Consider the following 12,211-nt stretch of genomic DNA (forward strand, 5'->3'; position numbering starts at 1 on the left):
TCGTCAGCCCAAATCACTTTTTACAGTTCAGTTCTAAACTTGACAAGAGAATATTGTGTTTGATACTGACAATACGGCTTCATTTGGTTACATATGAAATAAACACGAAACTCCAAAACGCTTCAGAACAGCTGCCCCAGTCAGTCTCCTGGAAACAGACCACATCTTTCCCACACAAGAGGTTCGCGGGAACAGACCTTTAACAGCGCAGAAATACTTTCTTTCATTGAATTTCATTTACGCCAGCTATTTGAACTGCTTGAAGTTGGTTCTTAACAGTTTCTGGGCGCAGAAACCACCGCGAAGGCAAACGCACCCGCCCACTGCCTTCGCCTCCCGCTCGCCCCGGGCTGCCTGCGCCCACCCCGCGCCGCTCCACGCGAGCCGCCCGCCCCCCCGGGTGTCCCGCGGGGGAGCACTGCCCACCCCACCGGCACCCCGGCCAGGCAGCGGCACAACAGGTTGCGGAGGCGGCTGCGGGGCAGGAGCTGGCCCCGCGGAGGCTGTAGCCGCACTCCTCGGGGAGGGCGAACGAGGGGAGACCGGGATGAACACCCGCACCGCCACCCCGCTCTGGGGAGCTGGCACCCCGGGAGCGGCGGCCGTGCTCCTGCCCGCTCCCGCCGGGGGCCCTTTGTTCTCGCCACCCAAGACGCCGCCGCTCGGCAGCCCCGCGCTCTCCCAGGCGGCGGCTCACCCCACCGGGGGGGGAAAGGCGCGGTCTGCCGCCCCCCGCTGCAGCGCCCTCCCTCGCCCCCTCCTCCCACCGCAGAAACGGCCGGCGCCAGCCGCGGGAAACGCTCCGGGCCACTGCCGAGCGCCCCGCGCCTCGCACACGGCACCGGCACCCCGCCCGGGACGCCCCGCCGCGGTCGGCGCTACGCCCCGCGGGGCGCGACCCCTCTCCCCCGAGCCCGCCGCCAGAAGTCCGCCCGCCGGGGCTGCCCCGAGCACCGCAGCCCGCCCGAGAAGGTCACGCCGCGGCGGCGATCCCCGCACCCCCGGCATCGCGGCGCCGGCAGGTGCCTGGCTGCCCCCCGCCGACCCGGGGAGGCTCCGCGGGGCGCAGCCGGTGGCCGCTGGAAAACCGCGTGGCGGCCCCAGCGGAGGGCAGGGGGGCTCCGGGACCGCACGGCGGCCCCCGCGGGGCAAGCGGGGCGGCGGCGGGGCCGAAGCGGGCGGCGGGGCCATCGCTCGGGGGCCGCGATCCGCGGGGCTCAACAGGCGGCGGAGTTTGGCGGCTCCCAGGGAGACGATCCCGCCGCGTCGGGAGCCGGCCACGGGGCTGAGGAGGGAAAGGCGACGTAGCCGAACCACTTACCGGGGCTCCGGGGCTCCGCCGTCCGCATGCTGCCTCCGGGCGCCGCGCAAGAAGCCGCTCCGCGCCCCGCCGGCAGCTCCGCTCCGCTCGCTCCTTCAGCCGCCGCCGCGCGGGACCGCGCTCCGCGCGCGCCCCCGCCAGCCCGCCCACGCCGGGGCCGCGCGCCGCGCCCGCCCCGCCGCCAGCCCAGCCCAGCCCAGCCCTGCCCGCCCCGCCGCCGCCACCTGCCGCCCGCGGGCTCACCTGAGCTGCGCTGCGCCGGGCCCCGCTGCCGCGCTGGGCCCCGCGGCGAGGCGAGGCGCTGCTGCCGGCCGAACCCTGCTCCGCTCTACCGCGGCCTGCGCTGCGCTGCCGCCCGCCTTGCCCGCCGAGTCGGCCCGCAGCCGGCGGGCAGGGCCCGCCCCGGCCAGGTGTGGGCGGGGAGGGCGGGGGGCGGCCCGGCGGGGCGGGCGAGGGCGCGGCCGCGGCCCGGGGCGGGCGCTCCGGAGGCGCCGCCGGAAGGAGCCGGGCTGGCAGCTGGGGGCCCTCGCCGCTCTCCTCGGCCGGCTGCCGGCAGAAGGGGCTACAGCCCCACCGTGCCTCGGAGCGGGCCCTTTGCCCACGCCCGGTCCCTCCGCTCTTCACCCTGGGTTGCAGAGCGGGTCAGACCCGAGATGGCGAGGGTGGCCTGGGAGGAGCGAGCAGCGAGGGACGGGTTGCAGAGCGGAGCCTCGTCGCTCCCCGCGGGTCTCCTCGGCGGCAGCGGGGCAGCGCCGCGCTGGGACCTGTTGCGGGCTGTGATGGTTTGGCCGCGGCGCGGCTGTTCGCGGTGTTTCAGCCCGTGCGCTCACCCGGCGTGCTGCTGCTCGGTTACTCCGTCCAGCGCTTCCTGCTCCGCCGTCCAGAGCCCTGAACTGAGAAATGAAGAAACTGAGACGTATTTTCTGCGAGCTTTTGAGGCGGCGGAAGGGTTAAGTCAGGCAGGCCCTTGCGCCGGGTGTGTTGCTGCTCTTTGGCTCCTTGCCCAACCCTTCCTAAAAGCCGGGGTTGCGTCAGCGAGGGCAACACCGCGCTGTTCGGCAGTTTCGCTCTGCTGCCAGTCTCTGCGCACCTTGCTGGGGTCACTGAGGCATTTCCCGCGACACGTTGATTTTTTTTTCTTCCCCTCCATGGTGTCCAGGATTTCTTCTCGTGTGTGGTAATTGTGTTCCTTTGCAGATCTTTGGCCGTTATCATCTCATTTCCTCCAGTCAGGTTGCTGGTAGGAGCCAAATAATTTGTAGAGGTTCTTCCTCTGTGCTGGCATTGTTGCCTCAAGCACTCTTAGGAGCACTGGACTTCACGCTACTGAATGTGATTCCTGGCCCCTCTTTCGTCACTTGCCTTGGCCCTGAACTGAATACCTAAAGCCAGTTTTGCACCCCTGCCACAGAGCAGGAAGATCTGGCATCTAAAGCCTTTGGTTCTGGGGATATTTTCCTTCCTACACGGTATCCAAATATTGCTGCAAAACAGCCCTTCTGTGCATTACACAGTGAGGCCACGGCGCTCAGACTAAGTGGTGCTGGCTGAGTGCCACACAGCACTGCCAAAGTGCCCATGGGCTCCGCTCTCTGTGTTAAAATTTGGATCTGCTTCAGGATGCTCTGGAGCGCAAGACCATGGAGAAGGTGGGAGATCCCTACTCCAGAGGAGGGATTCACAGAGCTGCCAGAGCCCCATCTTACGTAGCAGCCATGTTGGCAAGTTTAAGTGGGGTCGTGTCTACTCATTTTATGTATAAGCAACAGGTTATTGAAGTTTGCTTGAAAAATGGTAGATGTGTGGCTTGTCCTTCCTTTACTAATGTTGTCAGATGTTTAAGAGTTTTTTGAGTGGAGACACTGAGATGTCTGGCCAATCTACAGGATAAAATTTTAAGATCTCCTTAGACACCTAAAGATGTAGGTTTCTAAACACCTTCACCAATGTGGGTTCATGTGACTGACACAGAGCTGCCTCATAAACTTTTGATGCCCTGAAGCTTCTAGCCAAGACTTGCAGGTAAATGATTGTCCCATGGGCGTAAGTCATTAATCATCTGAATCATGAAACAAAGGGTTTTCTTATACAGCTACCACCCTAAACTCTTTGTTACTCCCCCATGCACTCTATGCTTGCACGACATAAAACCTGGAAGCTATAAATAGTGTAAGCCCACTAGAAACTGGTTTGCACTCCACTTGATATGGGGTGGCTGGTTTGACACCTCTTTACCTCTCTGAGGACTTCACAGTTACGGGGCATTGCTCCTCAAAGCAAACACATCTTATTCAGAGGCTTGTATCTTACATGATACAGTGGCATGTTGTCACCAGAGCTGTATTCTGTAAGGAGCTGTACAAGAGTCCTAAAGCCCTGAGAATGCTCGACAAGTTCACACAAACCACCCAAGTATATCATCTCAGTAGCTCTCATGGCTCCCACATGTTCAGCCATTTCAGTGGTAAGCTTTTTGGAAAGCAAAGTCTCAGTGTGTATTTGCAGTATTCCATTTGGAGGTCAACTCTCCTGGTAGCTCTTCGTTCCCTTTGATCCAGCTCTTCAGGGTAAATGCACACACCCATACCCTTGTCCTGTGTGCCACTTGATAGCCAACTAGTGTGTAGATACAGTGGAGTTTGCCTTTAGCATAATAAATTGGTATAAAATCAAAAGACCAGGATGCTGATTTTTTTAAAGACTTGTCAGAACAACTTCCCTTCTTGTTTCAGATATTGCGAAACTTGCTAAATGTTCTGGATTGAATCTGTAAGCTTCAGAGCTTGTCAGAAGCTTGTCCTCTCTCTAGCTGTTGGGTTTTTTTGGGGGAGTATTCTTGCTTCTGACTGTTTCTCACCTGATTTTATAGTAATTGTCAATTGTATGGTCATGTCTACTGGTCTGATTCACAAGTGCCTGGTGCAGTGCTCAACTCCGTGCTCATGTAAGATAATACATCTCCATCTGTAGATCTGCTTGACAGCACAGCTTGAGGACCATATGGCCATGACTCTGGCTGCCCACCATTTTTTCAATATTACCCCCAAGACTCTTTCATTTCCTTTGTAAAACAGGATTATTAGAATAGTGTTTTGCTCCAAATAATAAAAAAAAACCAATCTGTGTTGCCCATTTCTGTTAATCTCTTATGGAAGGAACTGAAGCCTTAGAGAGACAGCCCAGATGTTTCCTCATCCATAGCACTAAATTGTCTGGGTTGAAAAATCTTTAAGAGGCGGTTAACAACTTCCCCTTATTTTGCCTACCTATAACTTATACTTCTGAAGAAATGAAAGTCAGTGTTGTAATAACAGTACAATCACAGTGCTGAAGTGGTATTTGCTTCTGTTTCCTGGCCAAGGCCTGTAAGTTCCTCGTGTAACTTCCTAGAAAGTACGTTCCAGGGTCTTTCCCTTTCTGCATTGGTTGTCTCTGGTCAGCTGGCTGACCAGTTCTGGTCAGGATATGTGCTCTCTCTTACTGTAGCTTTGCATAGGGCTTAGCACGGTGGAACTCCCCACTTGACTCATGCCTTAGAGGTCCTACAAAGCACATAAATATGAGTAACAATCCTCATAGTTCATTTATTTCCTGCTTCTCACACCAAAGCAGAAAACTAAGATCACTGGAGGAAAAGGCAAACAAACCAAAATCAAGAACCACTAGAAAATTTGGTCCTGCTGTATAGATATAAATTTGGCATTATTAAATGGGTAAAGTTTTCTGCTCTTAACTGAATAAAATGTGCTAGAAGAAGACCCTGGGGATGCTGGTCACCAAGACTAAAATTGAAATGATCTCCTGCTAAGGGCTGAATTCCAGAGTACTAATGGCATTTGGCTCGTGGAAGACTCTTCTAAAATGTAACCACTTACTCAGAAAAGCAGTGCTGCAGATGAGTATTTGCAGCATGGTCTGCATGTGTTCATACCCCAGGAATATCAGCTTGGTGTTCTTTTGTAACCCTAAATGAATAGCAATGGAAAGACTAAAATGCATAATGTTCATGTAAGTTATAGCAAATAATGCACAAAATACAGTGACTTTGCTGCTGGAATAGTCTCTGCTTCCCTCTGTGTTTACTGCCAAAGTTTGCTTCTCCTCCATTTTTTCCCATTCTTGTTGGTTCCCTGAGAAGCTGATTTTCTGGCTTTCATTGTGAAGATACCTGTGCTCAGCCAGTCCAAGAGTTGATCTGGTGGTCTTCAGCTCCAATCCTTCGTGGTTTGGCAGACCACAGGCTTCCAGGCTACAAATACAGGCTGCCAAAGAGATGGAGAGGAGACTTATCACACTGGTATTTGAGCACTTCCTAAGCTAATGTATTTGTCTTCACAATATTTCTGTGAGATAGGAAATTACTACTGTCCCCCTTTTAGAGGTGAAAAACAGATGCCAGCAGAAGCTAATTGACTTAGCTAATGTTGCACAGGAGCTAGTGGCACAGCAGAGAGGTGAGATCAGCTGCCAGCCCCATTGCCATGTGCCAGAGGACAGGTTGACTCAGTTTTGAAAGCCCTGTCAGTGCCCACAGGCTTTTACAGCCCCGTGCAAAGGCAAAGCATGAGCTTTCAGAGCACAGCAGCCCACGGCAGAAAACAGTAAGCACAAGCTTTCAGATCAAGGCAACCTAGGAAGGAAGAGACAGATTTGTACTGAATTCCAAGTCAGGTGGCTGCAGAAATACCAGCCTGGCCCAGGTTTGCAGAGTGATTGGGCTTTTAGACTTGTTTTTTTGTTTTTCCCTAACTACTGTTGAGCAGTGATTCCTGGTAGTCGATCAAAGCTCTCTGTCTGATTTCAGCCTTGCCAGATAATCTGTCTGGGGGCTGAGAACGCCCTTCCTCACTTTCACACCAGTGAAAGCAGGAGCTTCTGGAAATGTAATTTCAACCCAATCCTTTAATTTTTTTCCCCTCCTATTAATTTTTAGTCCTGCTTACTTTTATATTCGGTTTTCAGACCATGTTGAAAGCATTTTAAAAGAAGCCATGAAGCAGTTAAGAAAATACTGGAGACTATGTTCAGAAACCTTAAAAAAATAATTATCTTTTGAAAGTTCATGTTGGGTTGAAAGTATGAGGCAAATAATGGCACTAATATAGCTCATGTGTACAAGAGTGGGGTTTGACTAAAGTATTGAGACAGGGAGTAGCATTGTCTTCTCCTTGCAGCAGACATACAGACCTTATTAGCAAGGTTAAACTTTTGTGCTGACTAAATTTTTCCACACTCTCTTTCTGCCATAAAAATCCACCTCAAATTTTTATCTCACAGCCAAGTTGCAGGTGAAGTCATGCCGAATGTTTCACATTAAAGCAAGTATCCCAAAATACTGTTCCCCTGTGCCAGAAATGATTCTGCCCAAATGGCTCCTGCTTCCTCAGAGAATTCCATCTCCTATCAATTTCTAGTATTTTATAGGAGTGCCCAGCTGGCGCTTTTCTTTGACCATATCAACTTCAGGTCTGACTGCAGGATGAATTCTGCCCTTGGTTCTGTGTTCAGCAGCATCCACTGACAGCAGCCACCTAAAATAAAAAGATAATTCAGAGAACAGATACAGCAAAAGTAATTGGGAGAAGGACCACCCTGACCACAACTCTACTGCAACAAATGACAGGCAAACAGGACAAATATATTGGATTGACATTTATATTCCAAAAGGAGCTGACACAATTGCTGTATACAGAGTTTTCTTTTTAACTTGAAAGATCAGACCTGAAATTTCCCTGATGCACTAAATGAGGAATCCCATATTCTTACCTCAGTGTTTGAGAACTGTAATCCTGAAAAAGTGGTAAGAATAAAGTATTGCTCCCACATCAGATATCCTCGGCCTTTTGTATGTGAATGGCAAGAGGCTGTAAGGAGCCCTTTGACACAGGATGGTTACCATAGCTCAGCTCCACAGCTGAGGTCTGTGAAAAAGTCAAGGAGAAGCATTTGGGTGCTCCATTCTCCTACAGTAAAGGCACAGAGGAGGGGTTTGGGTCCTGCCCAGCTGTGTCTGTGAAAGCTGGGATCTCCTAGCTGAAATATTACAGGCGCCAGATCTAGCCTGGAGTGCGACAGGCAGCCATGAGCTTGGCAGAGTAGAATTTCACAGCTGACTTGGACTTATTCCTCCTACAGCCGGCAGTGAGCTCTCTCAGCACGAAGCTCTGCATGCGAGCCTGGGCAGTGACCGGGCTGCAGGGGCCGGTCACTGGGAACAGCACGAGAATGTCACGGTGCCAGGGAAGGTGACAGTGCTGCAAGATGTGACTGTGCTGTGACAAACACCAGCAGTGGTAGGTACAAGAATCAGTCCTCCACTGGTCTGCAGGACTAATCCTCGCAGTGCTCACAGGGCAGGATTCACACCCAGGAAGAGGCTAGAATGAGAGATATATGATGTTTAATCTCATAAGCTTGAGCAGGACTTAAAGCTTCTCAGAATTTTGCTAGCCTATTGCAGAACAGTCTTGTATTACAGAGGTAAACTGAAATTACTCTCTTCAATTATTTTCTTCTGCTACCCCAAAGGAAAAAAAAAAAAACCAAACAGCAGGGACCAGCTGTCTTGACAGGTCATTTAACACTGTTTTTATAAAAATAGATTTGTATTTTATAGCTTAATATTTTAGAGGCTGGTGACTGGTTAAACTTCTTTCAGCACCAGCACCTCTTGCTTTGGGCTTCAGCTTTCAAATAAGTCACTGGTTGTCATGATTTACTGTGTATACTATGGGACAAGTGCAAGATTTTGACAAGAAAAGATATTTGGGTGTTATTTGAGGAGACATGGGGAAAGTCACTTAACTCAGTGTTTATATAGAATGGCTTTCTTGTTCAGAGGTCACCTCTGTTGGAATAACAGGTGCAGGCTTCAGACATCAGCTGCAAGGGCTGTTTTGTACATCAGGGAGGTTATAGCTTTTCCTATTAAAGATGGTTGGAATTTCAGGGAATATATTTTGTTTGAATTTAACTAACCTTTCTATCATGATTGTAGGAGAAAAGTGCAGCCTGTTAGCATACAATTGCTTCAATGGTGATAATACCAGTGTCATTTCTCAACACTGTTCCCATTAAGATGTTCAGAGTAACGGATGTGGAAAATGTATCCCAGCTTTGAAAATGTCTCTCTGCAAGTTTAAATAAGAGCAATAAACTGGGTAAGGAACAGGCTATAAGCAGGGTAGAGACTTTTTTAAAATTTAGAAATAAAGGATTTGCAAAAATCTTTTAAAATGCTGTTCTGTGGAGCTATGCTGTCGAAGTGGGGAAGAGTTGACTCCTATAGTTACTCTGCAGATATTAGAATGGTGTTTGTGTTTGCTGTTAAAAGCAACTTGAGATGGCATTTCTCCAAAACTGAAGGGTTAGGTGAGTTCAGCAATTAGTGAGCTGGCTGGGCATTCCTGACCATCTCTTCCTCGTATCCTGGCCCCTGCAGAAAGCTGCAAGGGTTCCTCCTCATCCTGCCTCTAAACCAAACTTCACCTGCCTGTTCCCATCTACTGATCTTCATTCTCTCTGGGCTTGTCTATGTCTTTCTTTTCTTTCCAGCTCTGTTCCCTCCTGCACACAAACACACAGATACACAAATACACACACACAACCCCCAAAGCACTCCCTGCTGAGCACTTGCAGAGCTGAGTGACTGCCCTGGGGCCTGGCCATCTCTTTTCGTCCAAGCTTTTCTTGCTCAGACTGCCTCCACTTCAAACTCCAAAACAGAGGTGCTGAACTCACTCACACTTCTATTTCTCTACCCCACATTTTTCTGTCCCATGCCTTTTTAAGGGTTTTACCATGCCACTTGCCTTCATTTTTTAAATAGGTTCTTGGCCTGGGCTCATGGCTGTAGTATCTGAGCACCTTTCAGTCATGCATGAACTGATGTGACTCATGTCAGGCTTGGGTGATTTGTTCTCTCTCCCCATTCTCTCCCAGGAAGGAGGGCTGCACATGCTGTGCTGGAGTCTTTGTTTTGTTTAGGTAAAGTTTCTGTTTGTGAGATTTTCCTGTGAGCAAGAGGCAGAGGGTGTCACCCTCAATCTTCATTCTTTCATGACTTCAATGTATTCTGCTGGCATGTTAAAGATTTTCACAATTTTTACGTTATCTCTGCGCTACATTCCTCTGATACGAAGAATATTTGGCCTTGTATTTAATGGCTAAAACCATCCTGAAGTATTCTGTCTTCTGTTTTTGTGTAAGTCAGTCTTTTAACTATTAGAACATGATGACAACAAAGCAGTCCATGTATGTCCTGTCAGTTTTTACACCTTCCCCTGCATTAACCCCTGCTGTTCATAGCAGGGCATGGGGCTACATGGATATCTGGGCTGGACTGGTCTGAACAGTTCTGTGTCCTGTTTCCCAAAAATCTTCATTGATGTTCTTCAAGGTACACCCCCAAAATCCATAAACCCAGGAAAATTGTGGTCTTATATAATTTTTTCTACTTTTCATTCCATGGGATATTAGCAGGAAGATAACTTCTAGAAGGTGGGTTTAGTTAGTGGGTTTAGTCTTCTAAGTAAGAACTCCACTTTGGAAAAGATACTGAAAGAAAATTATGTGATCATCAGATCATATTTGGTTTAGATGATGGACTCAGATTTTGCTCTCCCTATCCTCCAGTCATTTCTGAGTGAAAAAGAAAACAAACAACTGAGTTCAGGAGGAGAGGTATAATGAACCAGGTGATTTTTTAGAAGTAGGTAAGGAATCCTGAATTCTCAAACAATTAATCTTGGTGATCATTAAGTAAAACTGCCACTCAAAATCCCACTTACATAAGATACAAAATGATCTGTAAAAACCGTTGTACGAATAAGTTCCCTTGGGCATTCCTGTGGCTCACTGTAGCATGATATACTGTCTTAGGGATTGATTTAGAGCAATCGAAACTAATAAAAATGAAACTGCAAAGAAGAGGAGACAAGCCAGCTTCAGCTATTCTGGTTGGGTGTGGGCTTGCTCCAGGCAGCTGGGAGGAAGATGAGCCCATTCTCTTCCATGTCTTCTTGCCACCCACTGCTGCCATCCCTGGCATTAGGGACAGAGCAGAGCTGCCACTGAGATGAGCACTTCCCCATTTTCCTGATGAGGGGCATCTCCATGTGTGGCTAGGGACACTTAGTATTTTAAGAGCTGACCTTCATGGGCAGCTGAATCCAGAAAAAGCTGGTGCTGCCACCAAGATAAGTATCCATGTCATCTTATTCCCACTTGATACCACGTGTTTAATTACATTAACAGAAGTGACTGCAGTATCAATCAAATCAATTCTGGATTAAAACTAATCTGGAAAAAAATTATGTGTTTTCCCATGCAGCCTTGCTTATGCTGGCAGCAGCACAAGGAAGGGCTGGGTTGAGGACTTGTGGCAAAGGGAAGGCAGGGATGCTTTCCACACCAGACTCCTTTATGCTTTTGTTGTTGGACAACTGACACTTCCTTCTGCACTGTAAATTATATATAAAATTATAGCTTAATGTAAAGGGTATTGTTTTGTGCCTACTTTAATTTTAAAAGGTTTCCTTGGGTTAAAATACCTATCAGTAGTTCCATCTGTAGGACCGAAGGCTCTGCGTGCTTTGGGTGCCGTGTTCTGTGCTGGCTGTGTAGAGCAGCTATAAATTCAGGATGCTGCTTTGCATTGCCACTGGGGCACACACAGCCCACACAGGGGTAAATCAGGGACGTACTTCATCTTTACATGTTGCATCTGAGAGACAAAAGGAGAGAGAACCTCCGTGCCAGAGAGCGAATCATCTCCAACCTCTGGTTTTTCCAGCCCTGAGCAGGGAGGCAGCCCCTCACGGTAGCAACAGTTGCAATCCCCCCAGCCCAACCCTGGCAACAAACACCCTCTGCTCCTCCTGTTTCCTGTCTGTCTCTGCCTCAAATTCCCAGCAGGATGCTGAGCCTGAGGCTTCCCCTCCACAGCTGGAGGCTTTGACATGCTGGAGGAGAGCAGGTGGAAGAGGGAGCTGCTTGAAGATAAGCATGGAGGCTATAGGGGAAAAGGGGACAGCTACAGAATTTGGGAGAGGCTGAGTGGGATGTGAGTTGAAGATGGAGAAAGAAATAGGAGGTGGTCACAGGGATACAGAAGTTGGCAGCTCTGCCCCCAGAAACCTCCCTCCAGGTGGTTGCATTACACCTCCAGCCTGCTGCTCATAGTGTCCTCCACAATCCCACATCCCTCTCCAGCCTCCTGCTCCAGCACAGCGCTTCCCGAAGCCCAACTGCCCTCTCCAAGCCACCCTTCATCCCACCTGCAATTCCAACTGCTGGCACCTCTGCCGTGCCTTCGACGGGCTCCGGCTTCAGGCATCCTATTACAACCCTTTGGAAGCTGTTTTACTCTATTGTGGTTAAAAATGTGTATCTTAATTTCCACTTTGAATTTGTCCAGTTTCATCTTTATTAGCTTTTATTATCCTGCTCTCATCTGCTGTAGAGCCCTTTAATATTGAAAAGCTGCAGAGAGCCAGAATCCTCATAAGAGCTGGATTCTTGCTCCAGGAACTGCAGCATATGCTCCTTATGGAAAAAACATTTTTCCAATCTTCCTCTTATACAAAAATCCAAATGAAAGTTTATATTTGAGCATCTTTTTTTTCTTTCTTTCTTTTTGAGGGGCAGTTGTGCTGCTGAAACTTTGGTGCCTCACTGAATTTTCTCCAGGTGCAGGTATTTTAGCAGAGGTTTCCAAATTGTCAAAACTTGGCAAACAGGGGTTGGAGTTTGAACAGGACCCTGGCAGGTAAGGAAGGCCTTGAGGAAAGGCACCTTGAGGAAGGTGATGTTCCTCAGGGTCTTCTCGGGGTGTTTCCTCATGTAACTCATCACTCACACCTTATTGATGCTTCCCTAGTGCATGACCAG

At 49.7% G+C, this 12,211-nt stretch overlaps 1 protein-coding gene across 14 annotated transcripts in view; it reads right to left on the reverse strand.

Moving 5' to 3' along the window:
• The window catches only part of PTPRF (protein tyrosine phosphatase receptor type F), a 375,435-nt gene extending 373,761 nt beyond the window's left edge, over positions 1–1,674 (reverse strand). For 13 of the 14 annotated variants that reach the window (XM_021528150.2, XM_021528106.2, XM_021528141.2 and 10 more), the window contains exon 1: positions 1,322–1,452. The gene's annotated coding sequence lies outside the window, so the exon portion shown is untranslated. Of the gene's footprint in view, positions 1–1,321; positions 1,453–1,564 lie in introns of those variants that run through there. The other variant, XM_077785383.1, reaches the window with a different exon arrangement.
• Between the last annotated feature and the right edge of the window lie 10,537 nt (positions 1,675–12,211).

The sequence above is a fragment of the Lonchura striata genome, chromosome 9 (genome assembly GCF_046129695.1).
Source record: "Lonchura striata isolate bLonStr1 chromosome 9, bLonStr1.mat, whole genome shotgun sequence".
Classification (NCBI taxonomy): domain Eukaryota; kingdom Metazoa; phylum Chordata; class Aves; order Passeriformes; family Estrildidae; genus Lonchura; species Lonchura striata.